This window comes from Oncorhynchus tshawytscha, unplaced genomic scaffold (assembly GCF_018296145.1).
Source record: "Oncorhynchus tshawytscha isolate Ot180627B unplaced genomic scaffold, Otsh_v2.0 Un_contig_6490_pilon_pilon, whole genome shotgun sequence".
NCBI classification, from domain to species: Eukaryota; Metazoa; Chordata; class Actinopteri; order Salmoniformes; family Salmonidae; genus Oncorhynchus; species Oncorhynchus tshawytscha.
The window spans coordinates 10,001-20,000 of NW_024609273.1; the positions used below are offsets into that span (position 1 = coordinate 10,001).

The window sequence follows — 10,000 nt, forward strand, 5'->3', positions numbered from 1 at the left end:
TATATTTTAATTCTAGCACATTCCACAATATTCCAAAACTGGACACACACAGACACACACTCCCTCCCTGGTCTTCCTACCTTGAATGTGACAGAGGCCTTGGTGCAGTAGAAGCCTATGGAGACAACGGGGTCTTTAGGTGGGTTCTGCTGTGGGCTGGACCGGCCTCCCTCCTCCCCTGCTGGTAGAAGCCTTCCTCTCCCTCCTCATCCTCAGCTCCCACGATGGCTGGGACGAAGGACCAGGCCCAGGACACCCAGCCCTGGTCCCCTCCTCCCCTTGCATGTAAAGCTCTGGGCTGGGGTACTGTCCTGCCATGACCTGGGCCTCTGGGTCTCCTTCCAGACCTGAGGAACAATAACACAACACAGATAGGTCAGCTTGATGCAATACACTGGAAGGCTGAGCGACTACGGGAGGACTATGGAACTATGGGAAGGCTGGGGGACTATGGGAAGGCTGGGGGACTATGGGAAGGCTGGGGGACTATGGGACTATGGGAAGGCTGGGGGACTATGGGACTATGGGAAGGCTGGGGGACTATGGAACTATGGGAAGGCTGGGGGACTATGGGAAGGCTGGGGACTATGGGAAGGCTGGGGACTATGGGAAGGCTGGGGGACTATGGGACTATGGGAAGGCTGGGGGACTATGGGACTATGGGAAGGCTGGGGGACTATGGGAAGGCTGGGGGACTATGGGAAGGCTGGGGACTATGGGACTATGGGAAGGCTGGGGGACTATGGGAAGGCTGGGGGACTATGGGACTATGGGAAGGCTGGGGGACTATGGGACTATGGGAAGGCTGGGGGACTATGGGACTATGGGAAGGCTGGGGGACTATGGGACTATGGGAAGGCTGGGGACTATGGGACTATGGGACTATGGGAAGGCTGGGGGACTATGGGACTATGGGAAGGCTGGGGGACTATGGGAAGGCTGGGGGACTATGGGAAGGCTGGGGGACTATGGGAAGGCTGGGGGACTATGGGACTATGGGAAGGCTGGGGGACTATGGGAAGGCTGGGGGACTATGGGACTATGGGAAGGCTGGGGACTATGGGAAGGCTGGGGACTATGGGAAGGCTGGGGGACTATGGGAAGGCTGGGGGACTATGGGACTATGGGAAGGCTGGGGGACTATGAGACTATGGGAAGGCTGGGGACTATGGGAAGGCTGGGGGACTATGGGAAGGCTGGGGGACTATGGGAAGGCTGGGGGACTATGGGACTATGGGAAGGCTGGGGACTATGAGACTATGGGAAGGCTGGGGGACTATGAGACTATGGGAAGGCTGGGGGACTATGGACTATGGGAAGGCTGGGGGACTATGGGAAGGCTGGGGGACTATGGGACTATGGGAAGGCTGGGGGACTATGGAGACTATGGGAAGGCTGGGGGACTATGGGAAGGCTGGGGGACTATGGGAAGGCTGGGGGACTATGGGACTATGGGAAAGGCTGGGGGACTATGGGAAGACTGGGGGACTATGGGACTATGGGAAGGCTGGGGGACTATGGGAAGGCTGGGGACTATGGGAAGGCTGGGGGACTATGGGAAGACTGGGGGACTATGGGAAGGCTGGGGTCTATGGGAAGGCTGGGGGACTATGGGACTATGGGAAGGCTGGGGGACTATGGGACTATGGGAAGGCTGGGGGACTATGGGAAGGCTGGGGACTATGGGAAGGCTGGGGGACTATGGGAAGGCTGGGGACTATGGGAAGGCTGGGGGACTATGGGACTATGGGAAGGCTGGGGACTATGGGACTATGGGAAGGCTGGGGGACTATGGGACTATGGGAAGGCTGGGGGACTATGGGAAGGCTGGGGGACTATGGGAAGGCTGGGGGACTATGGGACTATGGGAAGGCTGGGGGACTATGGGACTATGGGAAGGCTGGGGGACTATGCCCTAGCTGGGGGACTATGGGACTATGGGAAGGCTGGGGGACTATGGGAAGGCTGGGGACTATGGGAAGGCTGGGGGACTATGGGACTATGGGAAGGCTGGGGGACTATGGGAAGGCTGGGGGACTATGGGACTATGGGAAGGCTGGGGTGTCCTGTAATTAAGACAGACATGAACAACCTGAAGTGTCCTGTAAAAAGAGGACCCTTTGTCAGCTGTATGACTGACATATTGATGGAAATAAAGACGTTTAAATAAAGCCCAATGTGTTGAACCAAATGGATCTGAGCTCCTGTTTAAACACTCAACTTAAAACCTTAAAACCTTCAACCTTAAAACAACCAACTCTGAGAGACTCAGTGATAATGTAATTACGGGGAACTCTCATTTCATTTCATCAGTGAAAGAAAACACGGCTTTGATTACACGTCAGGGAGACAGCGGCGTGACGTCGCCCTCTTAATGAATCTGGACTTCCTGTGGGTGGGACTCAGCCAAGTTGATTCAGCTGAACACAACAAACCACTGGAAGCAGGGCCGGAGAGAGCAGTGCCTCGGAGGGTAGATGGGTTGGTGACGGAAAGCTGACATGGCACCGAGGCACGCAGGATGTAGTGCTTTTCAGTCAGACAGTCGGGTAGGCAGACAGGGAGGCAGGTCAGCCAGCCAGCCAATCAGTCAGCCAGCCAGCCAGTCAATCAGTCAGCCAGCCAGCCAGTCAATCAGTCAGTCAGCCAGCCAGCCAGTCAATCAGTCTGCCAGCCAGCCAGTCCTTACCGCGTCAGGCTAGAGCATTGGTTCAAACTTTTCTAATCATGCCCCTCTTCCATCATCCTCAGTTTTAACGGGGAATTTCCTACATCATCCTGACAGTAGAGTTCTGGCCCAGTGGATCATCCTGACAGTAGAGTTCTGGCCCAGTGGATCATCCTGTTCATGGCTAACCAAGGGCTGAATCACAGCAGTCACAGGCCTGGACCAGGACCAGGGGAGAGGATCTGGGGGCTGTTGGTGTACCACTCTGCCAGGGGCTGGGGAGAGGAGCTGTAGATATATCACTCTGCCAGGGGCTGGGGAGAGGAGCTGTAGGTATACCACTCTGCTAGGGGCTGGGGAGAGGAGCTGGGGGCTGTAGGTGTACCACTCTGCCAGGGGCTGGGGAGAGGAGCTGGGAGCTGTAGGTGTACCACTCTGCCAGGGGCTGGGGAGAGGAGCTGTAGGTGTACCACTCTGCTAGGGGCTGGGGAGAGGAGCTGTAGGTGTACCACTCTGCTAGGGGCTGGGGAGAGGAGCTGTAGGTATACCACTCTGGTAGGGGCTGGGGAGAGGAGCTGGGGGCTGTAGGTGTACCACTCTGCCAGGGGCTGGGGAGAGGAGCTGTAGGTGTACCACTCTGCTAGGGGCTGGGGAGAGGAGCTGTAGGTATACCACTCTGCTAGGGGCAGGGGAGAGGAGCTGTAGGTGTACCACTCTGCTAGGGGCTGGGGAGAGGAGCTGTAGGTATACCACTCTGCTAGGGGCAGGGGAGAGGAGCTGGGGACTGTAGGTGTACCACTCTGCCAGGGGCTGGGGAGAGGAGCTGGGGGCTGTAGGTGTACCACTCTGCCAGGGGCTGGGGAGAGGAGCTGGGGGCTGTAGGTGTACCACTCTGCCAGGGGCTGGGGAGAGGAGCTGGGGGCTGTAGGTGTACCGCTCTGCCAGGGGCTGGGGAGAGGAGCTGTAGGTGTACCATTCTGCTAGGGGCTGGGGAGAGGAGCTGGGGGCTGTAGGTGAACCACTCTGCCAGGGGCTGGGGAGAGGAGCTGTAGGTGTACCACTCTGCCAGGGGCTGGGGAGAGGAGCTGTAGGTGTACCACTCTGCCAGGGGCTGGGGAGAGGAGCTGTAGGTGTACCACTCTGCCAGGGGCTGGGGAGAGGAGCTGGGGGCTGTAGGTGTACCACTCTGCCAGGGGCTGGGGAGAGGAGCTGTAGGTGTACCACTCTGCCAGGGGCTGGGGAGAGGAGCTGGGAGCTGTAGGTGTACCACTCTGCCAGGGGCTGGGGAGAGGAGCTGGGGGCTGTAGGTGTACCACTCTGCCAGGGGCTGGGGAGAGGAGCTGTAGGTGTACCACTCTGCCAGGGGCTGGGGAGAGGAGCTGTAGGTGTACCACTCTGCCAGGGGCTGGGGGAGAGGAGCTGTAGGTGTACCACTCTGCCAGGGGCTGGGGAGAGGAGCTGTAGGTGTACCACTCTGCCAGGGGCTGGGAGAGGAGCTGTAGGTGTACCACTCTCCCAGGGGCAGGGGAGAGGAGCTGTAGGTGTACAACTCTGCCAGGGGCTGGGGAGAGGAGCTGTAGGTGTACCACTCTGCTAGGGGCAGGGGAGAGGAGCTGTAGGTGTCCCACTCTGCTAGGGGCAGGGGAGAGGAGCTGTAGGTGTACCACTCTGCTAGTGGCAGGGGAGAGGAGCTGTAGGTGTACCACTCTGCCAGGGGCAGGGGAGAGGAGCTGTAGGTGTACCACTCTGCTAGGGGCAGGGGAGAGGAGCTGTAGGTGAACCACTCTGCCAGGGGCTGGGGAGAGGAGCTGTAGGTGAACCACTCTGCCAGGGGCTGGGGAGAGGAGCTGTAGGTGTACCACTCTGCCAGGGGCTGGGGAGAGGAGCTGTAGGTGTACCACTCTGCCAGGGGCTGGGGAGAGGAGCTGTAGGTGTACCACTCTGCCAGGGGCTGGGGAGAGGAGCTGTAGGTGAACCACTCTGCCAGGGGCTGGGAGAGGAGCTGTAGGTGTACCACTCTCCCAGGGGCAGGGGAGAGGAGCTGTAGGTGAACCACTCTGCCAGGGGCTGGGGAGAGGAGCTGTAGGTGTACCACTCTGCTAGGGGCAGGGGAGAGGAGCTGTAGGTGTCCCACTCTGCTAGGGGCTGGGGAGAGGAGCTGTAGGTGTACCACTCTGCCAGGGGCTGGGGAGAGGAGCTGGGGGCTGTAGGTGTACCACTCTGCCAGGGGCTGGGGAGAGGAGCTGTAGGTGTACCACTCTGCCAGGGGCTGGGGAGAGGAGCTGTAGGTGTACCACTCTGCCAGGGGCTGGGGAGAGGAGCTGTAGGTGAACCACTCTGCCAGGGGCTGGGGAGAGGAGCTGTAGGTGAACCACTCTACCAGGGGCTGGGGAGAGGAGCTGTAGGTGTACCACTCTGCCAGGGGCTGGGGAGAGGAGCTGTAGGTGAACCACTCTGCCAGGGGCTGGGGAGAGGAGCTGTAGGTGAACCACTCTGCTAGGGGCTGGGGAGAGGAGCTGGGGGCTGTAGGTGAACCACTCTGCCAGGGGCAGGGGAGAGGAGCTGTAGGTGTACCACTCTACCAGGGGCTGGGGAGAGGAGCTGTAGGTGAACCACTCTGCCAGGGGCTGGGGAGAGGAGCTGTAGGTGTACCACTCTACCAGGGGCTGGGGAGAGGAGCTGTAGGTGAACCACTCTGCCAGGGGCTGGGGAGAGGAGCTGTAGGTGTACCACTCTGCCAGGGGCTGGGGAGAGGAGCTGTAGGTGTACCACTCTACCAGGGGCTGGGGAGAGGAGCTGTAGGTGTACCACTCTGCTAGGGGCTGGGGAGAGGAGCTGTAGGTGTACCACTCTACCAGGGGCAGGGGAGAGGAGCTGTAGGTGAACCACTCTGCCAGGGGCTGGGGAGAGGAGCTGTAGGTGAACCACTCTGCCAGGGGCTGGGGAGAGGAGCTGTAGGTGAACCACTCTGCCAGGGGCAGGGGAGAGGAGCTGTAGGTGTACCACTCTGCTAGGGGCTGGGGAGAGGAGCTGTAGGTGAACCACTCTGCCAGGGGCTGGGGAGAGGAGCTGTAGGTGAACCACTCTGCCAGGGGCTGGGGAGAGGAGCTGTAGGTATACCACTCTGCCAGGGGCTGGGGAGAGGAGCTGTAGGTGAACCACTCTGCCAGGGGCAGGGGAGAGGAGCTGTAGGTGAACCACTCTGCCAGGGGCTGGGGAGAGGAGCTGTAGGTGTACCACTCTGCCAGGGGCTGGGGAGAGGAGCTGTAGGTGAACCACTCTGCCAGGGGCTGGGGAGAGGAGCTGTAGGTGTACCACTCTGCTAGGGGCTGGGGAGAGGAGCTGTAGGTGAACCACTCTGCCAGGGGCTGGGGAGAGGAGCTGTAGGTGAACCACTCTGCCAGGGGCTGGGGAGAGGAGCTGTAGGTGTACCACTCTGCCAGGGGCTGGGGAGAGGAGCTGTAGGTGTACCACTCTGCCAGGGGCTGGGGAGAGGAGCTGTAGGTGAACCACTCTGCTAGGGGCTGGGGAGAGGAGCTGGGGGCTGTAGGTGAACCACTCTGCCAGGGGCTGGGGAGAGGAGCTGTAGGTGAACCACTCTGCCAGGGGCTGGGGAGAGGAGCTGTAGGTGAACCACTCTGCCAGGGGCTGGGGAGAGGAGCTGTAGGTGAACCACTCTGCCAGGGGCTGGGGAGAGGAGCTGTAGGTGAACCACTCTGCCAGGGGCAGGGGAGAGGAGCTGTAGGTGAACCACTCTGCCAGGGGCTGGGGAGAGGAGCTGTAGGTGTACCACTCTGCTAGGGGCTGGGGAGAGGAGCTGTAGGTGAACCACTCTGCCAGGGGCTGGGGAGAGGAGCTGTAGGTGAACCACTCTGCCAGGGGCTGGGGAGAGGAGCTGTAGGTGAACCACTCTGCCAGGGGCTGGGGAGAGGAGCTGTAGGTGAACCACTCTGCCAGGGGCTGGGGAGAGGAGCTGTAGGTGAACCACTCTACCAGGGGCTGGGGAGAGGAGCTGTAGGTGAACCACTCTGCCAGGGGCTGGGGAGAGGAGCTGTAGGTGAACCACTCTGCCAGGGGCTGGGGAGAGGAGCTGTAGGTGAACCACTCTGCCAGGGGCAGGGGAGAGGAGCTGTAGGTGAACCACTCTGCCAGGGGCTGGGGAGAGGAGCTGTAGGTGAACCACTCTGCCAGGGGCTGGGGAGAGGAGCTGTAGGTGAACCACTCTGCCAGGGGCTGGGGGAGAGGAGCTGTAGGTGAACCACTCTGCCAGGGGCTGGGGAGAGGAGCTGTAGGTGAACCACTCTGCCAGGGGCTGGGGAGAGGAGCTGTAGGTGTACCACTCTACCAGGGGCTGGGGAGAGGAGCTGTAGGTGAACCACTCTGCCAGGGGCAGGGGAGAGGAGCTGTAGGTGAACCACTCTGCCAGGGGCTGGGGAGAGGAGCTGTAGGTGAACCACTCTGCCAGGGGCTGGGGAGAGGAGCTGTAGGTGTACCACTCTGCTAGGGGCTGGGGAGAGGAGGTGTAGGTGAACCACTCTGCCAGGGGCTGGGGAGAGGAGCTGTAGGTGAACCACTCTGCTAGGGGCAGGGGAGAGGAGCTGTAGGTGTACCACTCTGCCAGGGGCTGGGGAGAGGAGCTGTAGGTGTACCACTCTGCCAGGGGCTGGGGAGAGGAGCTGTAGGTGTACCACTCTGCTAGGGGCTGGGGAGAGGAGCTGTAGGTGAACCACTCTGCCAGGGGCAGGGGAGAGGAGCTGTAGGTGAACCACTCTGCCAGGGGCTGGGGAGAGGAGCTGTAGGTGAACCACTCTGCTAGGGGCTGGGGAGAGGAGCTGTAGGTGTACCACTCTGCCAGGGGCTGGGGAGAGGAGCTGTAGGTGTACCACTCTGCCAGGGGCTGGGGAGAGGAGCTGTAGGTGAACCACTCTGCCAGGGGCTGGGGAGAGGAGCTGTAGGTGAACCACTCTGCCAGGGGCTGGGGAGAGGAGCTGTAGGTGAACCACTCTGCCAGGGGCAGGGGAGAGGAGCTGTAGGTGAACCACTCTGCCAGGGGCTGGGGAGAGGAGCTGTAGGTGTACCACTCTGCCAGGGGCAGGGGAGAGGAGCTGTAGGTGAACCACTCTGCCAGGGGCTGGGGAGAGGAGCTGTAGGTGTACCACTCTGCCAGGGGCTGGGGAGAGGAGCTGTAGGTGTACCACTCTGCCAGGGGCTGGGGAGAGGAGCTGTAGGTGTACCACTCTGCTAGGGGCTGGGGAGAGGAGCTGTAGGTGAACCACTCTGCCAGGGGCTGGGGAGAGGAGCTGTAGGTGAACCACTCTGCCAGGGGCTGGGGAGAGGAGCTGTAGGTGAACCACTCTGCTAGGGGCTGGGGAGAGGAGCTGTAGGTGTACCACTCTGCCAGGGGCTGGGGAGAGGAGCTGTAGGTGTACCACTCTGCCAGGGGCTGGGGAGAGGAGCTGTAGGTGAACCACTCTGCTAGGGGCTGGGGAGAGGAGCTGTAGGTGAACCACTCTGCCAGGGGCTGGGGAGAGGAGCTGTAGGTGAACCACTCTGCCAGGGGCTGGGGAGAGGAGCTGTAGGTGTACCACTCTGCCAGGGGCTGGGGGAGAGGAGCTGTAGGTATACCACTCTGCCAGGGGCTGGGGAGAGGAGCTGTATCACACTCTAATGTGGCTCCCCTGACCTATGAACCTGTATGGTCGTGTCTGTTTCCCTGAGCTGGCCTGCTCCCCTCTGCGACAGCCAGGGGAAGCTGATGTCAATAGACAAGAATGTACTCGCTCTCTCTCTCAAAACAATAACCCGCGTGAGGTCACAGCACAGGAATCCCACAGGCTTAGGCGGTGAAAATTATGTCATGTTTTAATTCAATCTTTCAACTCTCTTCCTGCGAATTGGCAGTTGAGAAATGAGAAATCCACTGTTCTGGCTTTTCCTGGTCGTTGTTTTCTATTTTGTACTTCCTGTGAGAGTCTGAGGTGTCACGTCTAAACACCAAGACCTTCTACTGGTCGTTGTTTTGTACTTCCTGTTAGAGTCTGAGGTGTCACGTCTAAACACCAAGACCTTCTACTGGTCGTTGTTTTGGACTTCCTGTGAGAGTCTGAGGTGTCAGGTCTAAACACCAAGACCTTCTACTGGTCGTTGTTTTGGACTTCCTGTGAGAGTCTGAGGTGTCAGGTCTAAACACCAAGACCTTCTACTGGTCGTTGTTTTGTACTTCCTGTGAGAGTCTGAGGTGTCACGTCTAAACACCAAGACCTTCTACTGGTCGTTGTTTTGTACTTCCTGTGAGAGTCTGAGGTGTCAGGTCTAAACACCAAGACCTTCTACTGGTCGTTGTTTTGTACTTCCTGTGAGAGTCTGAGGTGTCAGGTCTAAACACCAAGACCTTCTACTGGTCGTTGTTTTGGACTTCCTGTGAGAGTCTGAGGTGTCAGGTCTAAACACCAAGACCTTCTACTGGTCGTTGTTTTGGACTTCCTGTGAGAGTCTGAGGTGTCAGGTCTAAACACCAAGACCTTCTACTGGTCGTTGTTTTGTACTTCCTGTTAGAGTCTGAGGTGTCACGTCTAAACACCAAGACCTTCTACTGGTCGTTGTTTTGGACTTCCTGTGAGAGTCTGAGGTGTCACGTCTAAACACCAAGACCTTCTACTGGTCGTTGTTTTGGACTTCCTGTGAGAGTCTGAGGTGTCAGGTCTAAACACCAAGACCTTCTACTGGTCGTTGTTTTGGACTTCCTGTGAGAGTCTGAGGTGTCACGTCTAAACACCAAGACCTTCTACTGGTCGTTGTTTTGGACTTCCTGTGAGAGTCTGAGGTGTCAGGTCTAAACACCAAGACCTTCTACTGGTCGTTGTTTTGTACTTCCTGTGAGAGTCTGAGGTGTCACGTCTAAACACCAAGACCTTCTACTGGTCGTTGTTTTGTACTTCCTGTGAGAGTCTGAGGTGTCAGGTCTAAACACCAAATCAAATCAAATCAAATTTTATTTGTCACATACACATGGTTAGCAGATGTTAATGCGAGTGTAGCGAAATGCTTGTGCTTCTAGTTCCGACAATGCAGTAATAACGAGCAAGTAATCTAACTAACAATTCCAAAAAAAAACTACTGTCTTATACACAGTGTAAGGGGATAAAGAATATGTACATAAGGATATATGAATGAGTGATGGTACAGAGCAGCATAGGCAAGATACAGTAGATGATATCGAGTACAGTATATACATATGAGATAAGTATGTAAACCAAGTGGCATAGTTAAAGTGGCTAGTGATACATGTATTACATAAGGATGCAGTCGATGATATAGAGTACAGTATCAACG

The 10,000-nt window shown here is 58.2% G+C and overlaps 1 pseudogene; it reads right to left on the reverse strand.

Annotated features, from left to right (window-relative positions):
- LOC121844524 overlaps positions 1 to 10,000 on the reverse strand; it is a 128,331-nt pseudogene that overhangs the window by 9,938 nt on the left and 108,393 nt on the right.